General features: G+C 33.4%; 1 long non-coding RNA gene across 1 annotated transcript; it reads right to left on the bottom strand.

The window, feature by feature from the left end:
- Positions 1–107: 107 nt before the first annotated feature.
- On the bottom strand, positions 108–25,539 carry LOC130105881 (uncharacterized). Its single transcript, XR_008809668.1, has 3 exons — positions 25,482–25,539; positions 465–568; positions 108–308 (listed from the first exon to the last, which is right to left on the bottom strand). It is a non-coding gene; the product is annotated as an uncharacterized LOC130105881 (long non-coding RNA).
- Between the last annotated feature and the right edge of the window lie 57 nt (positions 25,540–25,596).

Raw genomic sequence — 25,596 nt, 5'->3', positions numbered from 1 at the left:
ATGGTTTTGTCTGTTACAAAATAGCCTAGTATAAAATGAAACTGATATCATGAAAGCAGTTACTAATTACAGTAGCAGACTGTTTAAAAGACAGGAATCTCAATCAAAAATCAATGATAATAGTGATGGTTCCATAAAAAAATACAATTAAAAACATGAGAAGACGGGATGAACCCTATTTCTCACAAACCCCTTTCCTCTTCTCAGAGCATGGGAGATCATTCCAGTTCTGGATGGGATTCGAAGGCGTCAGTTCAACACAGTCCTCGCCTCCACCGGCATTATTTGGCTCACCTTTATTCCAAAACCTTAATAATATTGAATAGTGCAACAACAACAAAATACAATAGAGAAGATTTTAGTTTTCTCTAAAATACATAAATAAATAAATAAATCTTTAGGGTGTGGTGTTTGAGGAAGCCTCATGTTTAAAATACATCCACAGACAGTGTTTTAGCACTTACTCTTGTTTCAGTGGTAAATTATCCACCCATTTCATGATCCCCTCAGTCTCAGAGTCTGACAAACCAATCCACACTCTCTCCTTGACTAATAAAGTTATGAACCTCTGTGTGTGAATATAAACAGGAGTAAGTGTGATAAGCTAAAACGCATGCGCAGGTTACTTTACTTCCTGAACAAGTGCGCACCTGAGTCCGTGTTGCTTTCACATTCACGCGAACCGCGGCACGGGTCGGGAGCAACCGAACTCACACCACCTCCTCCAGGTAGTCTCGGGTTCGGTACCCCAGTGCGCACCCGGGTCCCATGACAGCGTTCACATTAGCAATTTTTCATGCGAACCGTGCCCCGTTCCGAACTAAACTGCCAGTGGGAAAGCACCCTTAGTATACTTTAAAGGGGCACTGTGTAATTTTTAGCGGCATCTAGTGGTGAGGTTGCGAATTGGAACCAACAGAAGTTACAGTGGCCGACAGGAAGTGATGTCGTCGTCTGAGACAGCAGAGAGTAGCCAGTTAAACAATAAGGTTTCTTTGCAAAGATAAATTAAGAAATTATGTTTACTTAATTATTCAGTAAAAAGATATGTTATTGCAAATATTATTGTTATTTGTTCATCATTGTGTTAGTGTTTTATTCGCTGACTTTAGCTAGATCTTTGCACGAAGAACAACAGTGACGAAACGCGTTTGTCCGTTTAGGGCCACTGTAGAAACATGTCGACGTACTTCAATGTAAGTGTGTGTAGATAGAAACGGCTCATTCTAAGGTAATAAAAACATAATGGTTCATTAAGTAAGGTCTTTATACACCCCTGAAAACATAGTCATGTATATTATATTGCATTTCTGTCAACAGATCCTCCTAAACACACAATGCACGTTTAATTATATGCCTGTGTAGGGACTAATTACATGCTTGATTAGTGATATTAAAGTGTACTTTATTTGTACTAAAAATGCATTACAAATTCATTACAAGTGTCTTTGAAACACACAAGCCATATACCATAAGTGTATTATATTTGAGTAAAAAGTATATGCTCAGTAATACCTTTGGCTTATTCCAAATACGACAAATTGCACATGTTGTCTTCAATTACAAATGCACATTAATAAACAAATATTACTTAGCTATACTTTGCACTATTGTATACTATAATGTATTTTGAAAGTATACTTCAATACATTGTTACAATGATCATTTTTCAGCACACAGTTAAAAATACAGCCTAACTAAAGTATATATTTAAGTAAAGTGCAAATAAATACACTTTTAAAAAATAAACAGAATTTTCACTTGAAGTATATATTTTTAAAATAAGTACAAATATTTTAAAGTGTGTTAAAAGTTGTATTGAGAAAATGGGTAGACTCATGATGACAATATACTTTTAATATATTTAAAGATGGTAAAAAAGTTGTTAGCATATTTGCAATGTACTATTTAAAAAGGGAATACACTTCAAATACAACGCAGTATATATATATTTTTAATTAGGGATTGTTTATTCTCAGCACCACCTTTGAACTATTAAGCAAAAAACTGCAACTTTGAGACAGTCTTCAAGATTCAGTATATGAATCTCAACAATGGTGACATGCTTAATGCTGCAATGCATGCTGGGATCTATAAGTTTTATTCTAGTGTAGCTCTCAACATGCATTACTTTTAACACTGTCAGCTGTAGTTGTGTTTATCTTTTCTTTAGTGATTCTGCTAGTTATTATAAAGTGTCTTTAAAAAATCCAACAATCATCAGTTAATCACTTTTTCAGTTATCTAATTACCTCTAAGGGTGATGATACACAGGGCAACTTGTTGAGCAATGTTGCCGTCAACTGGCCACCAGATGAGACACAGGGCCCACGACCGATCTAAATTATCCAGATAGAAATGTATTGCCCATTTTCAATGGGAAAGTGCCCAAGCAACATTCGCTCGGCAAGATTACTCAAAAAGTTGCCCTGTGTTTCATCACCGTAACAGTATTTTTAACACTGCTGGTGGTTATTTAAACACCCTGTGGTGAAAATTTAGTTAATGTTGTTTATATGTCTCTGGATTTTGATTTAAGACAAACAAACAATATACAAATTCATGTCAACACCATTGCTGAGTATTTTCAAACTGCAGTGAACCAAAGACAGTCTCAAAAACACAGATAGAAACCACCCCTGTTTTCCACCGTAACAAACATCACCAATCTGTCAATGTGCGGCGGGACCTTCATCCTCTGATTTTTTATGATGTTCAAAGCGTTTCTAATCCAGCGGGCACCTGGCTAACGTCAGACCCAAGTCTCATTGCGACTTGGGTCTGGGAACCACATGTTTATTTTCTCGTATTTGAGGCATGGTTTACGAATGCCCAGAGCCGTTTATTGGGTGCTACGAATGTCTATCAAATGCGCCTGTACGTAGCTCATATCCAATCGTTTCAATCATACCAGATGACGTATGTTGAGCGACAGAAATTAGACGAGGAAGCAGACAAAGGGTCAGAGATTTATGTGTACACGATGGCGTGTATCTAACGGCCGTTTCACACCGCATGCGTGAGCGGCGTGTATTTTTTTGGCGTGGATGTTAATCCATGAGTGCATTCGCACTGGGAGCAGGAGCAGCGCGTGAGCAACAGCACTGTAAAAAAAGATTAGTTGACTCAACTTAACTAAGTCAAGTCATCTTGTTGATCTGACTGAGTTAATTTGAGTCAACTTATAGTGTCAAGTTTATTACACTTCAAAACACGAATTGATGCAACATGCAGTCTGTTGACTCAACTTCCTGTATAAAGTAATGTGGACTGGAAAACATTACAAGAGAACTAAAAAAAATTTTGGTTGAACTTATTTTGGTAAATGGACTGCATTTATATAGTGTTTTAAACAGACCCATGGTCGCCAAAGCGCTTTACACATTGCCTCGCATTCACCGACCGCGGTGTCAGCCATGCAAGGCGCCATCCAGCTCATCGGGAGCAGCTGGGGTTAGGTGTCTTGCTCATGGACACCTCGACACTTGGTCAGGTGGAACCGGGGATTGAACCACCAACCTTCCGGGTTGTAGACAAACTGCAACCATGAGCAAGACACGTAACCCCGGCTGGGTCACCTTGCGCACCTATTAGGTCAAGGTGCGCATTTCAAACAACACCCGCAGTGACGTCACGTGCAGTGTTGAACTCTGAAAATCCGAGCCGACCGCCATCTTTTTTCCTCGGAACCGAGCCGTCAAAGTAAAACTGTTTTAGCTTAGCTAGTTCATCTGTTGGTAATGTAAAGTTGTCTAATGTCTCTCCATCTCAAATTATCCGTCAACATAACCTGTGATGAATATTTCATGTTTGTTCGTTTTTTTGTAAATACGTTAGCATGTAGCACTAGCTGGCTAGCGCCGCCGGAGTGTCAGTGTTAAGTTTGACTGGCCAATTCTCAATTCTCATGTAAATTCTTTGTAGATATTAGTTTGCTTAAATTTTTTAAATCTAGTAATTTCTGTAAACTCAAGTAACTTGGCAATAGAGCGGCAGTGGCTCAGTGGTTCATGTAGTTTGTCTACAAACCAGAAGGTTGGTGGTTCTACCCCCGGTTCCACCTGACCAAGTGTTGAAGTGTCCATGGTGTTGAAGTGTTGAAGTGTCCATGGTCGCCAAAGCGCTTTACACATTGCCTCGCATCCACCGCCATGGGTGGATGCGAGGCAATGTGTAAAGCGCTTTGGCGACCATGGGTCTGTTTAAAGCACTATATAAATGCAGTCCATTTACCAAAATAAGTTCAACCAACATTTTTTTTAGTTCTCTTGTAATGTTTTCCAGTCCACATTACTTTATACAGGAAGTTGAGTCAACAGACTGCATGTTGCATCAATTCGTGTTTTGAAGTGTAATAAACTTGACACTATAAGTTGACTCAAATTAACTCAGTCAAAGCAACAAGATGACTTGACTTAGTTAAGTTGAGTCAACTAATCTTTTTTTACAGTGAGTGAAGCGCGTGTTTCGGCGTCAAATCTGTTTTTGCTGCGCTGCTCACGCTCAATTAAAGTAAAGAAAGAACACTTTTGACGGACAATAATAAATATGATTTCACACAAAAAGTGCCCTAATGCACAGAATAAACATGTCTAGTGATTTTTAACAAGAACTTATAGGCAAATAAAAGAAAATGAAGACTCAAAAATATTTATAGAAGATTTAGGCTACCCGGTAAAAACTAGTTTTTAATTAAAAAAAATAAAGTAAACTAGCCAGAAAATATTTTATATAAACGTTATTTTAGTTTATGTAACACACAGACAGACATAGCACAACCCAAATCAAATGTTTTTTGATGTCGATGTTTGACCTCAATTTAATGTCTTTTCAACATCTATTGCTCTCTGGCAAGGCTACGTTCAGACTGTCAGTCCGAATCCGATTTTTGTGCATATCCGATTGAAATTCGATCAGAATTAGCTATTGTGAACAGCAAAAAAACAAACAAATGAAATGCATTTAGCTTTGAAAACATATTCAAATCACATTTCTGGATATCCGTTTCAGTCTGCTGTGATTAAATATCATGAGAGCTCATGTGAATATAATTACCTGCACAGTATGCAGAATAGTACACAGTTGGACTAACCAGCTCATAGACATAATAATCTCCTGGACAGGCTTTGACTTTAATGGGATAAGATCCGTAATAGCAGCAGTAATTCACAGCGTTACCGCAGACATCTCGAGTGACGACTCCATCTGTTACTGTTGGGTGTCCACCACGGATCCACAGTGGGGCATGAGTGCCACAGCTGTACCTCGCAACACATGTGTCTGGGATGTGAGCGCTAGTGCTGTTAATGAAGAGACGATACCAGCCGCTCCAGGAGACAGACCTGTCACACTTTCTGACTGAAGCGTGTGTATTATTGATGGATCTCCATGGATTGTCCAGCACAGTGTAGTTGTAGCAGGGGTCTGTAGAGAGATAAACTTATGAAAAGTTTCAAAGAGTCACAGTCTAACACATTATATATACTGTATTATACATATATTTATAATATCTTTAATTTATAATTAAATTCTATATTATGAAAACACCAGTACAAAGTTATAGTCTCGATATAAATATATTCACAAAATCCAATTCCCAAATGTCAATAACCGAATTGATATTCACAAAATTTTATTTCCAAATTCAAAACGTTTCTTGCCATTTTTTTTATTCTAAATGTCTTGCATTTGCAAATTGTCACATATTTGTAAATCACCCTGAATTTGTGTGTAAATATTTAAGGTTATAAGAAAAGAAGAAAAAAAGATGTCACATTTTGTGTTTTTAATCCGGCCAATCATAACAGGCCGAGCTGAACTCATGCGTCATCTGTACGGAGCGGATTAATGAGGGATGAATGAGAGATGAATGATGGATGAATGAGAGATGAATGAGAGATGAATGAGGGATGAATGAGAGATGAATGAGGGATGAATGAGAGATGAATGAGGGATGAATGAGAGATGAATGAGGGATGAATGAGAGATGAATGAGAGATGAATGAGGGATGAATGAGAGATGAATGAGAGATGAATGAGAGATGAATGAGGGATGAATGAGAGATGAATGAGGGATGAATGAGAGATGAATGAGGGATGAATGAGGGATGAATGAGAGATGAATGAGGGATGAATGAGAGATGTATGAGGGATGAATGAGAGATGAATGAGGGATGAATGAGAGATGAATGAGGGATGAATGAGGAATGAATGAGGGATGAATGAGAGATGAATGAGGGATGAATGAGGGATCAGCAAATTCCTCTGAGAGTGTTAAATTAACACTGAAAAGTGTGAATTATATCAACTCTGAGCAGAGTGTTAAATGAACACTGAAGCAGTGTTAAAGTTAATGAGATAATTAAGTGAATAATTAAGTGATGATTGAACATAATTGAAGACACCTGATGTTAACAAGCAGAATCACTGAAGGAGAAAAACTGAATTTTTAAGTCGCCGTTATGGTGATCGGTGTTTGTTTTAGTTTAAATTATTAACTTTAGAATTTGTTTGGCTGCTGTGCGTAAATTATAACAGCCAGATGAACAAATAGACAAGGCGATCTGATGGTGTTGGTGTGTTTTAACATAATCATTATATCACAATCATTTGACCTGAATCACTGAACTTATATAGAGCCCAATGTCTGAGTTAGGTTTACTTTATTAATTATAGCAGCACTGACCTTGTACAACATTACATTTTTAACTATTACAATGTAATAAAAACAATTTCTTAAAAGTTTCTCTTATACAACTTTTTTTTTTTTTTTTACAGACAGACAGACATCAAGAATCAGCCTGTGAATCTCAACAATGGTGACAATTATTAAGCATGTTGCAGTGCATTCTGGGCATTGCTGCATGAATAAATAATGAGCTTATGTTCACAAATGATCTGTTTGTCACCATTGCTAAGATTCATACGCTTATTCTTGATGTCTGTGTGTGCGCCCACATAAACCGTTTTTTTTATTTTTTATTGATTTGATCATTTGGATTTCATAAAAAAAAAGGCTAAAAATGCTGCTATAATCCATAAGGTAAATTTAACTCAGAAATTATGCTCTCAACGAGTTCAGTGATTCAGGTCAAATAATGATTATGTTAAAAAACAACCAACACCATCAGATCACCTTTTCTATTTATTCATCTGTCTGTTATAACTCATGTACAGCAGCCAAATACAATCTGAAGTTAATGATTTAAGGGTTGAGACCCCAACTAAAATAAACACTAATCACCATAATGGTGACTTAAAAATCCAGTTTTCTCTTTCAGTGAATCTGCTTGTGAACATCAGGTGTCAATAATGCTCAATCATCACTCAATTATTCAGTTAATTATCTCATTAACTTTAACACTGCTTCAGTGTTCATTTAACACTCTGCTCTGAGTTTATATAATTCACACTCTCTCAGTGTTAATTTAACATTCTCAGTGTTAATTTAACACTGAGGATTTTGCTGAGATGAATGATGGATGAATGAGGGATGAATGAGAGATGAATGAGGGATGAATGAGGGATGAATGAGAGATGAATGAGAGATGAATCGAGGGATGAACGAGAGATGAACGAGGGATGAATGGGAGATGAATGAGGGATATATATATTTTACAGTTCTTTATCATTAAAAACACAAGGACTGTTTCTGACTATGAAGTGTGTCATATTCAGAACTACACTGTAAAAAAATTTTTTTAAAAAAAAAAGTCAAATTTTACAGTAATATGCTGTTTTCCATTAAAACAGTAATATACCGTAGAAAAAATGCATTCGGGGTGATGTTTGTCGTTTTCGAGAAAGTAGCCTAATATACTGTAAATTAACAGCGCTCAAAGTCAACACTCAGAGGCTGCACTGTAAAAAAAATTCCTAATTTCACAGAAAATAACTGTGATTTTTTGACGATCATTTTCTTTCATTTTAAATTGTACACTGTAAAAAATAAAATCGTAAAAAAACGGTCAATGACTGGCAGCTACGGCTACCAAACAAAAACCGTAAAAATAAAGTAAAATATCCTAATTTAAATTGAGTGCAAAAAACTTTTCCAAACTTTGTCCTTAAATGTTTTACAGAAAAACACTGTTATTTTACAGTCATTTCCTGAATTATTATGATCAAATACCTTCACTGTGAAAAAAAGGTAAAATGACTGTCAGCAATGGCTGCCATACAAAAACCATAAAATGAATGTAAAATATCCTAATTTAAATAATAAATACTATTGCAGAAATCTTCATTAAGCTTTTTAACAGAAAAACTGTTCTTTCACATATATATATATTTACTGAATTTTTACTAAAAAACATATTCACTGTAAAAAGTAAATATCTTGCTATAAACTACACGCATGATTTACTGATTATATGTCATCAGCAACTACATAGTTACTGTCTGTTAAATAAAGCAACACACAACATTTCATCAGTGTTTCTCTGCTCATCCTGGACTGAAGCTCAGGCTCTGCTCTTCAACACAATGGTGACACACAAAACACACCATACAGAAACACTTTACATCCCAGCAGAACATTAAACACTAACAGATCTCTCAAGATCTCAGCATCTTCACTTATTACAATCCAGACTTCTTTCATACTAACATTCCTATTGAGAAATAACAGAGGTTTAGAAGTTGATATTTTATTGAAAATAATAAAGTTTGATGTCACCATGATAGAGGTCAGTGTTTGCTTTAGTTGGGCTCTTGACCCTTCATATATTAACATTAGTTTTTCTCTTAACTGTGCATGTCTTTGATGCATATTTCTTAATGTAGGAAATCGAGAGAAACTCAGATCAGATGATGATGGTCACTTAATAGTGATAATATTCATCAAGCAGTTGTCTGCTGTATTGATACCACCTGATTGGTATGACTTTTTAATGACTGAATAAGTTGTAAAATGTTAATTGTTAATTTAGAATGCCAGTATTGCTATAGAAGATCCTACAATGCTTTGATATAAGATTTTTATGTCATTATGCAAAAAATGTTTTGACAGGATCATACAGACTCACTCAGGCATCAAGAATTAGCGTATGAATCTCAACAATGGTGACAATGAAAACAAAAATTCTGACCTATTATAAAGTCACAAAAAGGCTTTGTTGATAGTCACCATTGTTGAGATTCATATGTTGATTCTTGATGTCTCCATAGTCCTAACAAAATAAGCCAACTCAAAAAAATGTATGTAGAATATATAATTTTTTTTAATTTGAGATTGCATTAATACTGATCCCACAATATTTCAACAAATCATGTGAAAAAAAGTATAACTTTGTATAACACTAAAGTCAATCTATATATAATGTATTCACAGCCAAAAGAGATTTGACTGTCATATCAATGAATCAGATCATCATATGATGATTATAAAATCATCAATAAATGACCAAGATCATCTTATATTTTCTCTTGCAATTATTGCCATAATAAATGTGCATGAAAACTAGGGCTGCACGATTTGGGCCAAAATGATAATCACGAATTTTTTTTATCAATATTGAGATCACGATTAATTATCACGATTATTTGTTGATTTTAACCAAAACAAATGTTATTGTCACATAGGCTAATTATAACTGCTTTCACATTATGCTACATTCCTGCTAATGTACAACTATGTGCATCAAAATAAAACAGGTCCTCTTATTCACCAAAATTCAGTGCATCTCTTTAAAAATAAATAAAAACAAATAAAACAATAAAGAAAATGTAGCAAAACTTCAACAGGGCACTATTTTACATTGTGTAAATATAAAATAAAAATATAAACTTGCATTGTACCTGCATAATGGATGTGAATAAAACGCACAAAATATACAATCAATAAAAAACAAATATTCCATAACAGAATGTAACCAAATGAGAACATTTCAAGGCAGAACTAAGCACTTAGCACTATGGAAGTTCGATTAATGGATGAAATTCAGAGTCATTGTTATTTGACGCTTAAGAAATGTAAAATGTTGTGGTACAGTGTCAGTGATTAGTCTTACTGCATAAATTGAATCTTATTTAATCCTCCAAAGTGTATGTGCTTGAATTATTTTTACTTATTAAACAATAGTTCAAAACAAGAGTTTGTAGTACTGATTATTGGAGTCCATTAATCGAACTTTCATGCCATATTAATATGTAGTATGTATGTACCAATTTACTAATGCTCACACTCGGTCTCTCACGCGCACCGTCACTCGGTCTCTCTCGCGCACAGACACAATCGGTCTCTCTCGCGCGCTGTCGCTCGTACGCAGACACACTCGGTATCTCTCGCGCACTTTCGAGCGCGCTCTTGGACACTCGGTCTCTCGTGCACTGTCGCTCGCGCGCAGACGGTCTCTCTCGCGCACTCGGGCTCATGGAGGCACGTGATCAGACAGTGGTTTACGGAGCGCTAGATTGGCTTTACAAAAAAAAAAAAAACCTTTGATACGGAGTGTTCTGTGAATGTAATGACGCATTTTAAATATCGCTCGGTCACGCGAATTTGATCGTGGGAAGCCAAAATCGCGATCGTGATTAAAATTCGATTAATCGTGCAGCCCTAATGAAAACACAGTTAAAGCAACCAGAGAAAAAGTAATGTTGAAACTCAAGAGTCATGAGCCCAACTAAAGCAAACACTGATCTCAATCATGGTGACATCACATTTCTATTAAAGTTTTTTACACTTTATTTAAATTAGGATATTTTACTTTAATTATATGGTTTTTGTTTGGCAGCCGTAGCTGCCACACTGTAAAAAAAAATCCTAATTTTACAGAAAATAACTGTGATTTTTTGACGATCATTTTCTTTCATTTTAAATTTTACTCAAAACACTGTAAAATTACAAATAATATCTGTAAGATAAAAATTCAGCTGTTATTTTACACTGTAAAAAAATCCTAATTTTACAGAAAATAACTGTGATTTTTTGACGATCATTTTCTTTCATTTTAAATTGTACTCAAAACACTGTAAAATTACAAATAATATCTGTAAAATAAAAATTCAGCTGTTATTTAAGGTATTGTGACATTAATGACAAATTGCAGTAATTCACATTTTTTATACAGGAAATTGATTGTATTTTTCATACAGTATTTTTTCTGTTTTCTTAAATTACATAAAAATGTATGAAAAATTACAAATAGAATCTTTAATTAAACAGTAACAAAACAGTTAAATGATAAAACGGTCAAATGACTGGCAGCCCCCAAAACTGTAACATTAAAGTAAAAAATCCTAAATTAAATAAACTGAAAAACACTGTGATAATTCAGGATATACCTGTAAAATAACAATCATATACCTTCAGTGAAAAAAAAAACGTAAAAAGAGGGTCAAATGACTGGCAGCTACGGCTGCCAAACAAAAACCATAAAATTAAAGTAAAATCTTATAATTCAAATAAAACAAAAAAACACTGTTATTTCACAGGTATTTCCTGCATTATTATGATCATATACCTTCATTTTAAAAAAATCGTAAAAAAAAGGGTCAAATGACTGGCAGCTATGGCTGCCAAACAAAAACCATATAATTAAAGTAAAATATCCTAATTTATATAAAGTGTAAAAAACTTTAACAGAAATGTGATGTCACCATGATTGAGATCAGTGTTTGCTTTAGTAGGGCTCATGACTCTTGAGTTTCAACATTACTTTTTCTCTGGCTGCCTTAACTGTGTTTTGATGCACATTTATTATGGCAATATTTGCAAGAGAAAATATAAGATGATCTTGGTCATTTTTTGATGATTTTATAGTCATCATATGATGATCTGATTCATTGATATGACAGTCAAATCTCTATTAGCTGTGAATACATTATATGTAGATAGACTTTAGTGTTATACAAAGGCAATTATTATCATACTTTTTTCACATGATTTGTTGAAATATTGTGGGATCAGTATTATTGCAATCTCAATATATATATATATTCTACATACATTTTTTGAGTTGGTTTATTTTGTTAGGAGTATAGAGACATCAAGAATCAACATATGAATCTCTACAATGGTGACAATCAACAAAGCCTTTTTGTGACTTTATAATAGGTCAGAATTTTTTTTATTGTCACCATTGTTGAGATTCATACGCTAATTATTGATGTCTGAGTGAGTCTGTATGATCCTGTCAAAACATTGTTTGCATAATGACTTCATAAAATCTTATATCACAGCATTGTACGATATTCTATAGCAATACTGCCATTCAAAATTAACATTTTACAACTTAATCAGTCATTAAAAAGTCATACCAATCAGGTGGTATCAATACAGCAGACAACTGCTTGATGAATATCATCACTATTACGTGACCAACATCTTCTGATCTGAGTTTCTCTTGATTTCCTACAAGAACAAATATGCATCAAAGACATGCACAGTTAAGAGAAAAGCTAATGTTAATAACTGAAAGGTCAAGAGCCCAACTAAAGCCAACACTGACCTCTATCATGGTGACATCAAACTTTATTATTTTCAATAAAATATCAACTTCTAAACATCTGTTATTTCTCAATAAGAATGTTAGTATGAAAGAAGGATTGTAATAAGTGAAGATGCTGAGATTTTGACAGATCTGTTAGTGTTTAATGTTCTGTTGGGATGTAAAGTGTTTCTGTATGGTGTGTTTTGTGTCTGTCACCATTGTGTTGAAGAGTAGAGCCTGTGATTCAGTCCAGGATGAGCAGAGTAACACTGACGAAATGCTGTGTGTTGCTTTATTTAACCGACAGTAACTGTGTAGTTACTGATGACGTATAATCACAGTAAATCATGCATGTAGTTTATAGCAAGATATTTCCTTTTTACAGTGAATATGTTTTTTGGTAAAAAGCAGTAAATATATATATATATATATATATATATATATATATATATATATATATATATATGTGTGTGAAATAACTGTGTTTCTGTTAAAAAGCTTAATGAAGAATTCTGCAATAGTATTTATTATTTAAATTAGGATATTTTACATTCATTTTATGTTTTTTTGTATGGCAGCCATTGCTGACAGTCATTTGACCTTTTTTTCACAGTGAAGGTGTTTGATCATAATAATTTAGGAAATAACTGTAAAATAACAGTGTTTTTTTGTAAAACATTTAAGGACAAAGTTTGGAAAAGTTTTTTGCACTCAATTTAAATTAGGATATTTTACTTTATTTTTACGGTTTTTGTTTGGCAGCCGTAGCTGCCAGTCATTGACCGTTTTTTTACGATTTTATTTTTTACAGTGTAGGTATTGTGACATTAATGACAAATTGCATTAATTCACATTTTTTATACAGGAAATTGATTGTATTTTTCATACAGTATTTTTTCTGTTTTCTTAAATTACATAAAAATGTATGTAAAATTACAAATATAATCTGTAATTAAACAGTAACAAAACAGTTAAATGATAAAACGGTCAAATGACTGGCAGCCCCCCAAAAACTGTAACATTAAAGTAAAAAATCCTAAATTAAATAAACTGAAAAACACTGTGATAATTCAGGATATACCTGTAAAATAACAATCATATACCTTCAGTGAAAAAAAAAATCGTAAAAAGAGGGTCAAATGACTGGCAGCTACGGCTGCCAAACAAAAACCATAAAATTAAAGTAAAATCTTCTAATTCAAATAAAACAAAAAAAAAAACACTGTTATTTCACAGGTATTTCCTGCATTATTATGATCATATACCTTCATTGTAAAAAAATCGTAAAAAAAGGGTCAAATGACTGGCAGCTACGGCTGCCAAACAAAAACCATATAATTAAAGTAAAATATCCTAATTTAAATAAAGTGTAAAAAACTTTAATAGAAATGTGATGTCACCATGATTGAGATCAGTGTTTGCTTTAGTAGGGCTCATGACTCTTGAGTTTCAACATTACTTTTTCTCTGGCTGCTTTAACTGTGTTTTGATGCACATTTATTATGGCAATATTTGCAAGAGAAAATATAAGATGATCTTGGTCATTTATTGATGATTTTATAGTCATCATATGATGATCTGATTCATTGATATGACAGTCAAATCTCTATTAGCTGTGAATACATTATATGTAGATAGACTTTAGTGTTATACAAAGGCAATTATTATCATACTTTTTTCAAATGATTTGTTGAAATATTGTGGGATCAGTATTATTGCAATCTCAAAAAAAAAAAAATTGTACATACATTTTTTGAGTTGGTTTATTTTGTTAGGAGTATAGAGACATCAAGAATCAACATATGAATCTCAACAATGGTGACAATCAACAAAGCCTTTTTGTGACTTTATAATAGGTCAGAATTTTTTTTCATTGTCACCATTGTTGAGATTCATATGCTAATTCTTGATGTCTGAGTGAGTCTGTATGATCCTGTCAAAACATTGCTTGCATAATGACTTCATAAAATCTTATATACCAGCATTGTAGGATGTTCTATAGCAATACTGCCATTCAAAATTAACATTTTACAACTTAATCAGTCATTAAAAAGTCATACCAATCAGGTGGTATCAATACAGCAGACAACTGCTTGATGAATATGATCACTATTAAGTGACCAACATCATCTGATCTGAGTTTCTCTCGATTTCCTACAATAACAAATATGCATCAAAGACATGCACAGTTAAGAGCAAAACTAATGATAATATCTGAAGGGTCAAGAGCCCAACTAAAGCCAACACTGACCTCTATCATGGTGACATCAAACTTTATTATTTTCAATAAAATATCAACTTCTAAGCCTCTGTTATTTCTCAATAAGAATGTTAGTATGAAAGAAGGATTGTAATAAGTGAAGATGCTGAGATCTTGAGAGATCTGTTAGTGTTTAATGTTCTGTTGGGATGTAAAGTGTTTCTGTATGGTGTGTTTTGTGTCTGTCACCATTGTGTTGAAGAGTAGAGCCTGTGCTTCAGTCCAGGATGGGCAGAGTAACACTGATGAAATGCTGTGTGTTGCTTTATTTAACCGACAGTAACTGTGTAGTTGCTGATGACGTATAATCACAGTAAATCATGCATGTAGTTTATAGCAAGATATTTACTTTTTACAGTGAATATGTTTTTTAGTAAAAATTCAGTAAATATATATATATCGATTTTTATATGTGAAATAACTGTGTTTCTGTTAAAAAGCTCAATGAATAATTCTGCAATAGTATTTATTATTTAAATTAGGATATTTTACATTCATTTTATGTTTTTTTGTATGGCAGCCATTGGTGACAGTCATTTGACTGACAGTCATTTGTCATTTGGCTGACAGTCATTTGTCATTTGACCAGAAATACCTGTGAAATAACAGTGTTTTTTTGTTTTTTTTTATTTGAATTAGAAGATTTTACTTTAATTTTATGGTTTTTGTTTGGCAGCCGTAGCTGCCAGTCATTTGACCCTTTTTTTACGATTTTTTTACAATAAAGGGATATGATCATAATAATGCAGGAAATACCTGTGAAATAACAGTGTTTTTTTTGTTTTATTTGAATTAGAAGATTTTACTTTAATTTTATGGTTTTTGTTTGGCAGCCGTAGCTGCCAGTCATTTGACCCTTTTTTTACGATTTTTTTTTCCACTCAAGGTATATGATTGTTATTTTACAGGTATATCCTGAATTATCACAGTGTTTTTCAGTTTATTTAATTTAGGATTTTTTACTTTAATGTTACAGTTTTTTGGGGGCTGCCAGTCATTTGACCGTTTTATCATTTAACTGTTTTGTTACTGTTTAATTACAGATTATATTTGTAATTTTACATACATTTTTATGTAATTTAAGAAAACAGAAAAAATACTGTATGAAAAATACAATCAATTTCCTGTATAAAAAATGTGAATTACTGCAATTTGTCATTAATGTCACAATACCTAAAATAACAGCTGAATTTTTATTTGACAGATATTATTTGTAATTTTACAGTGTTTTGAGTACAATTTAAAATGAAAGAAAATGATCGTCAAAAAATCACAGTTATTTTCTGTAAAATTAGGATTTTTTTACAGTGTACTCAAAACACTGTAAAATTACAAATAATATCTGTAAAATAAAAATGCAGCTGATATTTTAGGTATTGTGACATTAATGACAAATTCCAGTCATTCACATTTTTATTACAGAAAATTGATTGTATTTTTCATACAATATTTTTCTATTTTCTTAAATTACATAAAAATGTATGTAAAATTACAAATATAATCTGTAATTAAACGGTAACAAAACAGTTAAATGATTACATGACTAGCAGCCCAAAAAAACTGTAACATTTAAGTAAAACATCATCAATTAAATAAACTGAAAAACACTGTTATTTACAGGTATTTCCTGCATTATTATGATCAAATACTTTCATTGTAAAAAAAATCATAAAAAAATGGTCAAATGACTGGCAGCTATGGCTGCAAAACAAAAACCATAAAATTAAAGTAAAATATTCAAATTTAAATAAACTGAAAAAACACTGTTATTTCACAGGTATTTCCTTCATTATAATGATCAAATACCTTCATTGTAAAAAAATCGTAAAAAAAAAGGGTCAAATGATTGGCAGCAAAGGCTGCCAAACAAAAACCATTAAATTAAAGTAAAATATGTTAATTTAAATAAACTGCAAAAAACTTTAACAGAAATTTGATGTCACCGTGATTGAGATCAGTGTTTGCTTTAGTTGGGCTCTTGACCTTTAATTTTATACCATTAGTTTTTTTCTGGCTGATTTAACTGTGTATTTGATATACATTAGTTATAGCAATTAAAGCAGGAGAATGTATCAACTGATGTTGGTCATTTATTGGTGATGTTATAATCATCATATGGTGACCTGATTCACTGATATGACAGCGAAATACTTAAGTGTATCTGTTGAGATTACGTTATAAATAGACGTGCTTAAGTTTTAAATAAATTCTATGATTGTCATACTTTTCCCCATGAACCTTGATATGTTGAAATTAAATTATTGAGTATGACATCAATAATCAACATATGAATCTCAACAATGGTGACAATCAACAAAGCCTTTATGTGACTTTATAGTAGTTGATCACCATTGTAGTGATTCATACGCTGATTCTTGATGTATGTGTGAGTAGGGCTGCACGATTAATCGCACGATATTGTTATGCGCATCTAATCAGTAAAGCCGGTTCCTTGATTAGTAGTAAATCACCTTCACCTGCTTTCAGATGGAGCGGCATTTACTACAAAGAGCCGTAGTTCACTGACAAGCTGAGCCAAATCGCGTTAAAATCGAGGACATATCGCCAACAATATTTAATGCGATATGGCTCAGCTTGTCAGTTAACTACGGCTCTTTGTACACAGCAAAAACTCACTGTTAAAATGAACACACCTGGGAGTGTATATGAGTCCACACTCAAGAGTGTTAAAGTTAATGAGATATTTAAGTGATTAATTGAGTGATGATTGAGCATTATTGAAGACACCTAAAGCAGAATCACTGAAGGAGAAAACCGGAATTTCAGGTCACCATTATGGAGATGAGTGTTTGCTTTAGTTGGGCTCTTGACCCTTATATTATTAACTTTAGATTTTGTTCGGCTGTTGTATCCGAGTTATACCTGCCAGATGAACAAAGAAAAAATATGATCTAATGGTGTTGGTTGTATTATGACATTCATCATTTGAACTAATTATTTGTGATTTATGATGTTGGTTACAGCATAACTGAGATTCTGCATAAATATCCAGAATTTGAGATATAATATAAAGGATTTCTTAAAAGTTGTTAAAAAAAAAAACCTTTCTTTTAGGCACACACAGATATCAAGATTCAGTCAATGCATCTCAACAATGGTGACGAGCACAATATTCAATTAGGAAAAGTAAATTACATAGACAATTCAGATCATAATTTATTCATACCGCAATGCATGATGGGAGCCATTAATGAGTTGTGATTGGTGGCAACAAGGATTTTTATTGTCACCACGGTTGAGATTCACAGGCTGATTATTGATGTCTGTGTTTCTAAATTAATGCATTTGAAAGTGATTTGATCAGAACAATCTTTATTAAATTTTTTGGATTATAAGAAAAATACAATTATCATATGCTGTAGAACCACTAAACTGTTGCTTTCAAGTTAAACCAGATCATCTGAATGAGTTTCATTTTTCAGATCATAGCATGATTATGTCAAAACATAACCAACACTATCAGATCACACTTGTCTTTGTTCATTTGACTTTAATAAATCAATAACAGCAGTCAAACAAAATTTAAACTTTAAGTATAAGGATCAAGAGCCCAACTAAAGCAAACACTGATCGCCATAACGGTGGCTTACAATTTTAAATTTTCTCCTTCAGTGTTTCTGCTTGTTAACATCAGGTGTCTTCAATAATGCTCAATGATCACTAAATTAATCACTTAATTATCTCATTAACTTTAACACTCTTGAGTGTTAATTTAACACTCATATCTGCATCATATCGTCCATCTGAAAGCAGGAGCAGGTGATTTACTACTAATCAAGGAACCGGCTTTACTGATGAGATGCGCATAACAATATCGTGCGATTAATCGTGCAGCCCTATGTGTGATTCTGTATGATCCGGTCAAAACATTTTCTGTATGACTTGATCACATCTTAGTATCACCGCACTGCATGATCTTCTATAACAGTAGTGGTTTGCAAAATTAACAGCTAATATTTATCAAATTAATCAGATATTACACTCTTCAGGTAGCATCAATAAAGCATTCAACTACATGAGACTATTGTAACTAATAAGTGACCAGATCTTTTGATCTGAGTTTCTCTAGGATTCCCCAATATGTATCAATAACACACAGTTAAAGCAGCTAGAGAAATCGTCATGTTAAAACCAAAGGGTCAAGAACCCAACTAAAGCAAACACTGATTCTATTTTAAATAAACCAAAAAAACTGTTATTTCACAGGTATTTCCTGCACTATTATGATCAAATACCTTCATTGTAAAAAAATCTGAAAAAAAGGGTCAAATGATTGGTATCTACGGCTGCCAAACAAAAAACATTAAATTAAAGTAAAATATGTTAATTTAAATAAAGTGCAAAAAACTTTAACAGAAATTTGATGTCACCATGATTGAGATCAGTGTTTGCTTTAGTTGGGCTCTTGACATTTAATTTTATAACATTAGTTTTCTCTGGCTGCTTTAACTGTATATTTGATATACATTTGTTATAGCAATTAAAGCAGGAGAAAATATCAGCTGATGTTGGTCATTTATTGGTGATGTTATAGTCATCATATGCTCACCTGATTCTCTGATATGACAGTGAAATACTTGAGTGTATCTGTTGAGATTACATTATAAATAGACGTGCTTAAGTTTTAAATAAAGTCTATGATTGTCATACTTTTCCCCATGAACCCTGAAATATTGAAACAATAGTATTCCAATCTGAAATTTAAGACAAATATCTATTATAAAGAAAATGTTTGAGCTGGTTCATTATTTTAGGAGTATGACATCAATAATCAACATATGAATCTCAACAATGGTGACAATCAACAAAGCCTTTATGTGACTTTATAGTAGTTGATCACCATTGTAGTGATTCATACGCTGATTCTTGATGTATGTGTGAGTCTGTATGATCCTGTCAAAAAAAAATCTGTATTATGACTTGATAAAATCTTAGTATCACGGCACTGCATGATTTTCTATAACAGTATTGGTTTGCAAAATTAACAACTACAATTTAACTAATTAATCAGATATTACACTCTTTAGGTGGCATCAATAAAGCATTCAACTAAATGATGACTATTATCACTAATAAGTGATCAGATCTTCTGATCTGAGTTTCTCTTGGATTCCTACCTTAACAAATATGTATCAGCGATACACAGTTAAAGCAGCCAGAGAAAAAGTAATGTTAAAACCAAAGGGTCAAGAGCCCCACGAAAGCAAACACTGATCTCCATCATGGTGACATCAAACTTTATTATTTTCCATAAAAAAATAACTTCTAAACATCTGTTAATTCTCAGTAAGAATGTTAGTATGCAATAAATAAAGTCTGGATTGTAATAAATGAGGATCCAGAGATCTTGAGAGATCTGTTAGTGTTTAATATTCTGTTGGGATGTAAATTGTTTCGGTATGGTGTGTTTTGTTGGTCACCATTGTGTTGAAGAGTAGAGCCTGTGCTTCAGTCCAGGATGAGCAGAATCACACTGATGAAATGCTGCATGTTGCTTTATTTAACTGGCAATAACTGTGTAGTTGCTAATGCAGTGACGTATAGTCACAGGAAATCCTGCATCACCTACATGTTTCTTAATAAATAATCTGAAAATATGTGAAATAACTGTGTTTTTGTTAAAAAGCTTAATGAAGATTTCTACTTTTGCACTTATTTAAATTAGGCTATTTTACATTCATTTTATGTTTTTTGTGTGGCAGCCATTGCTGAAAGTCATTGACTGTTTTATATGGGATTGTTTTTACAGTTAGGGTGTTTGATCGTAATAATCCAGATAATAGCTGTAAAATAACAGTGTTTTTCTGTAAAACATTTAAGAAAAATATCTGTTAAATGTTTTTGCATTTAATTTAAATTAGGATATTTTACTTTATTTTTACGGTATTTGTTTGGCAGCCTTTGCTGCCAGTCATTTGACCCTTTTTTTACGATTTTATTTTTTACAGTGTGTGTTCAAAATCATATCCTATACCCTCATTCACTATTCCCTACATTAGTTCACTAATATATTCCACTTGACTGAGTGAATAATTCTGTTATTTTTTTAAGTTAATTGGGACCCTGGTGAACACCTGCTGTTAACAATCAGAATCACTAAAGGAGAGAGGAACAAGAAGAACAGAAAAAAAGATGAAATCAAGATAAAGGACATTAAATCTTAGCAAAAGATCTCAGCAGAAGAGGATTAAACGTCTCCACAAACAGCATTACCAGCTTCACTTATTCCTAACCAGACTGACTTTATTTCTGTCAGACGTCTACAGAAGTTCTTATTAAAAGGTGACAGAGGTTTAGATGTCATTTTATTTTCATTTGATGTTACCATGATGGTGATCAGTGATTGCTTTAAATGGGCTCTTGACCCTTGACTTTTGAACATTAGTTAATCTTCGGCTGCTGTAGCTGTGACTTAAGAAATACGTTAGCTATGGCACAAAGCTGAAGAGAACAGGATGACAGTGACTATTTGTCTCCAGTCACAATCATCATATAATGGCTTGATTTACTTACTGATCTCATTTATTGCCTGACGTTGTTAAATGGTTGATGATTTGTATTTTTGATGTTGATGTCATTGTGGTTTTATAGATTGAGATTTGTCGGGGATTTGACATCCTGAAAATATTAATGATTTTAAGAAGTTTATACTCAAAACATTTTGAACTTCTTGATCGGCTAGACCAGTGGTTCTCAACCTCTCCTGCAGGGACCCCCTGACAGGCCATGTTTTTGTTTTAACTCTGAAATGGCACACCTGATTCAAGTAATTAAAGGCTTAATGAGTAATTAGAGTAGGAATAGTTCAATTAATCAATTAGTCAACTACTCATTAAGCCTTTAATGACTTGAATCAGGTGTGCCATTTCAGGGTTAAAACAGAAACATGGCCTGTCAGGGGGTCCCTGCAGGAGAGGTTGAGAAACACTGGGCTAGACACACACAGACATCAATAATCGGCGTATGAATCTCAACAATGGTGACAATCATAAGTTGTATGCTGCAATGCATGTTGGGTACCAAAAAAAAATACATGGCTTACAGTAGGGCTGGGCGATATATCGCACGATATTGTCATGCGCATCTCGTCAGTAAAGCCGGTTCCTTGATTAGTAGTAAATCGCCTTCACCTGCTTTCAGATGGAGCGGCATTTACTACAAAGAGCCGTAGTTAACTGACAAGCTGAGCCATATCGCACTAATATCGCGGACGTATCGCCAGCGATATTTAATGTGATATGGCTCAGCTTGTCAGTTAACTACGGCTCTTTACACAGCAAAAACTCAGTGTTAAATGAACACACCTGGGAGTGTATATGAGTCCACACTCAAGAGTGTTAAAGTTAATGAGATATTTAAGTGATTAATTGAGTGATGATTGAGCATTATTGAAGACACCTGAAGCAGAATCACTGAAGGAGAAAACCGGAATTTCAGGTCACCATTATGGAGATGAGTGTTTGCTTTAGTTGGGCTCTTGACCCTTATATTCATAACTTTAGATTTTGTTTGGCTGTCGTATCTGAATTATACCTGCAAGATGAACAAAGAAAAACAAAGATCTAATGGTATTGATTATATTATGACATTCATCATTTGAGCTAAGTGTTTGTGATTTATGCTGTTGGTTACAGCATAACTGAGATTCTGCATAAATAGCCAGAATTTGTGATATAATATAAAGGATTTCTTAAATGTTGTAAAAAAAAAAAATCTTTGTTTTAGGCACACACAGATATCAAGATTCAGTCAGTACATCTCAACAATGGTGATGAGCAGAATATTCAATTAGGAAAAGTAAATTACATAGACAATTCAGATCATAATTTATTCATACCGCAACGCATGATGGGAGCCATTAATGAGTTGTGATTGGTGGCAACAAGGATTATTATTGTCACCACGGTTGAGATTCACAGGCTGATTATTGATGTCTGTGTTTCTAAATAAATGCATTTGAAAGTGAATTGATCCTAACAATTTTTATTAAATGGTTTGGATTATAACAAACATACAATTATCGTGTGCTGTAGGAATACTAAACTGTTGCTATCAAATTAAACAAGATCATCTGAATGAGTTTCATTTTTCAGATCACAGCATGATTATGTCAAAACATAACCAACACTATCAGATCACACTTGTCTTTGTTCATTTGACTGTAATAAATCAATAACAGCAGACAAACAAAATTTAAACTTAAAGTATAAGGATCAAGAGCCCAACTAAAGCAAACACTGATCGCCATAACGGTGGCTTACAATTTTAGATTTTCTCCTTCAGTGATTCTGCTTGTTATCATCAGGTGTCTTCAATAATGCTCAATCATCACTAAATTAATCACTTAATTATCTCATTAACTTTAACACTCTTGAGTGTTAATTTAACAGTCATATCTGCATCATATCTTCCATCTGAAAGCAGGTGAAGGCGATTTACTACTAATCAAGGAACCGGCTTTACTGAAGAGACGCGCATAACAATATCGTGCGATATATCGCCCAGCCCTAGCTCACAGCATGCATTGCAGCATGAATAAATTATGCAGCCGTTGTTAAATGGTTGATGATTTGTATTTTTGATTTTGATGTCATTGTGGTTTTATAGATTGAGAGTTGTCGGGGATTTGACATCCTGAAAATATTAATGATTTTAAGAAGTTTATACTCAAAACATTTTGAACTTCTTGATCGGCCAGACACACACAGACATCAATAATAGGCGTATGAATCTCAACAATGGTGACAATCATAAGTTGTATGCTGCAATGCATGTTGGGTACCAAAAAAACATCCATGACTCCCAGCATGCATTGCAGCATGAAAAAAATTATTCAGCTGAATTGTCTGGTTATTTGCTTTAATTTTTACTTTTTTGCTTTTATTTTTGCTGTTGGTTTTGTGTTGACTTTTAGTTGCATATTTTGTGATGTTCAGATTTGATGTTATCTTTTTTGTTAATTGTCACCGTTGTTGAGATTCATTGGCTGATTCTTTATGTTTGTGTGTGTCAAAGAATAGCCATAGTTCAAAAACAAAAATTGTGAATGTTGAGTTTAAAAATCCTTTATAGCTGATTACGCAGCACTGCTTGTTCTTTTGCTGTAGATTCACCGTCTAGTAAAATAGTCTACACATTATCGATAAGGAATAGACACAGGCTGAGATCGAAATATTATTTAATGACGGCATAATCATCAAAACCAGACCTAATTTTTGTTGGCTTTGTTTTTGCCACAACAAATGTGTCTTAAAAACACACAGTTAGAGCAGGCATTGAAAAGGTAATGTTAAAGTCAATGGTCAAGAGCCCAACTAAAGCAAACACTGATCTTCATAATGGTAACGTCAAATTAAACAAAACATCTAAACCTCTGTTAATTCTCAATAGGAATTTATGTAGACGTATGAAAAAATAAAGTCAGTCTGGTTAGTAATAAATGAAGCTGATAATGCTGTTTGTGGAGTTGTTTAATCCTCCTCTGCTGAGATCTTCAGATTTAATGTATTCTGTGGCTGAAGCCAGTTGTAGTTCTTGTGTTTCGCTTTTTTATCTTCTTTTTGTTTCCCTGTCCTTCAGTGATTCTGCTTGTTAACATCAGGTGTGCATCACTAATGCTCAATTATCAGTTGATTAATCACTGAATTATATCATTAACTTCAACACTGCTTCAGTATTACTCCAACACTCTGTAGTGTGGACTTTGCAGTGGGGTTGAAAGGGTTAAATGTGTCAAATAAAAACAAAACAGAGTGAAACGTATTTTAACAGTAATCAACTGTAAATTAAATTTACGGCATAAAACTGTAGAAAAACAGCAATATACTGGCAACCCAGCTGCCAGTAGATTACTGTAAAATCAAGGAAAAACAGTAAATTACTGTAAAATGTAACAGTCAGATGTATTAAACAAAATAAGTTAATTTCACTGAAATATTAGTGAAAGTTCATAGAAAAAAGTTATGTGAAGTCAATAACTGATAAGGAGAGTAAATATTAAACTCAACTGTTTTATGTGTTTTGCACAGGATGATATAGGAGAGATCTGTTAGTTTAATTAATGAGTTTTGTGAGTCACCATTGTGCTGGAGAGTAGAGCCTGTGCTTCAGTCAAAGATGAGCAGAGAAACACTGATGTTAAGCTGCCTGTAGCTTTATTTAAAAGCAGTGACTGTGTTGTTGCTGATGCAGTGACAATCTCCTTGTTAAGTACTTTAACACCTACATATGTGCTATTGTTCGTTATACGAACTGCAAAGACTTTAGTTAAAAACATGTTTTTAATTAATTCACTATTACACATTAGGTGTTTGCAGTTTTATATAAAGAGATATTAATTTTCTGTGTACTCTAATGAAGGAATTTTATGGTACTATCAGTATAAATACTAGTTTTTGAACTCGAACTGTTTAAAGCAATCAGTTTCCCAAATGATATGAGTTACCTGTCATGGTATTTTTACGGTCACGTACTGTAAAAAAGGAGAGCTGTAAATTAACGGTAAAGGGCTGTAAATTAACAGTACATTTCTGGCAACACAGCTGCCAGAAGATTAATTTTACAGGGCAATTTTTTACAGTGTTGAATGACACACACACACACACCTGAGAACAATCTACAGGTTTCATATATCTCTACCAAAACATTTCCTTGACTTTTGAGGAAAATATTCATGTTAAAATCCATGTTCAAATTTACCATAGAATATCTGTAGCCATTAGAAAACATTCAGAAAATAAGCCAATAGAGACACAGTGTTACATTACCAGGTGAGATGGTCACTGGTGTGACAGTTGTAGGGCTAGTGTTAATGCTGCCAGTGTCTGAAAGTTTGGATGAATAATGATTAATGAACAGAAACACAAATATCATGAATGTGTA

Source organism: Rhinichthys klamathensis, unplaced genomic scaffold, assembly GCF_029890125.1.
Source record: "Rhinichthys klamathensis goyatoka isolate OS25496 unplaced genomic scaffold, OSU_Roscu_1.1 h1tg000330l_1, whole genome shotgun sequence".
Taxonomy (NCBI): domain Eukaryota; kingdom Metazoa; phylum Chordata; class Actinopteri; order Cypriniformes; family Leuciscidae; genus Rhinichthys; species Rhinichthys klamathensis.
The sequence above is the reverse complement of the archived record's forward strand: the minus strand, read 5'-3'. Positions and strand labels throughout refer to the sequence as shown.